Genomic DNA, 835 nt, shown 5'->3' with positions numbered 1-835 from the left:
TCGTGACACCAGAGGGGAAAATTGGGGACAGATCACGGTTACGTGACCACGGTCCCGCAGGGAGGGACTGCTGTGACACAACTGCATTTAAAAGCACGTGGCCAAATCCATGCGGGTCCCTGGGGCACGGCACGGCCAGCACAAACCCTTTGGCTCAGCCCTGACCCACTCCTGCCACCGGCACCGCTGGGGATGGGGGTCCTTGGCTGGGGACATGGGCGGGTGGCATCGTTTCCCATCGGGAGGTCAGGATCTGGCCCAGGCTGCAGGGAGGCGCAAGCAGAGCATTAGGAGAGCAGCAGCAGGGAGCCCACACCACCAGCCTGCCCCTCCGCGCCAGGCCAGGCCCCGGATTTACATTTTTATTCCTTTTTAAGTGAATTTTGCGCTGGAGGGAATTGCCACGTTGGCAGCCCAGCAGAGCGAGGGGCTGATCCTGCTCGCTGCTGCCCCGATGTAACCCTGCCGGGTGGCCGGACCGCGGTGGGATCAGCCCCTCCAAATGCCCAACCAGGCAGGAACGGGCAGGAACCAGGCAGGAACAGGGATCGAGATGGGGCTGGGGGGCTGGCACAGCCGGGGCCCGGCACACCGGGGTCCGTCGGGCAGCGTCCGTCAGTCCGTCACACCCCGGATGGATGGGCTGCCTGCGGGCGCAGCGAAGGCGATGGTGAGCCTTCCTCCCCGCCAGTGCCCAGCTGCTCCCTCCTCCCACCCGCCTCCGCTTTCCAACCCTTTGCTCTCCACAGGTGCCCGCCATGGCCGTGCAGCCGCATCCATCTCCTCCCGGAGCCAGCACCGAGCGGCCGTGGCCGGAGGCTGCTGCCTGGCCCCC

Source organism: Aptenodytes forsteri, unplaced genomic scaffold (genome assembly GCF_000699145.1).
Source record: "Aptenodytes forsteri isolate BGI_AS27 unplaced genomic scaffold, ASM69914v1 Scaffold321, whole genome shotgun sequence".
Lineage (NCBI taxonomy): Eukaryota > Metazoa > Chordata > Aves > Sphenisciformes > Spheniscidae > Aptenodytes > Aptenodytes forsteri.
Note: the sequence above shows the minus strand (reverse complement) of the source record.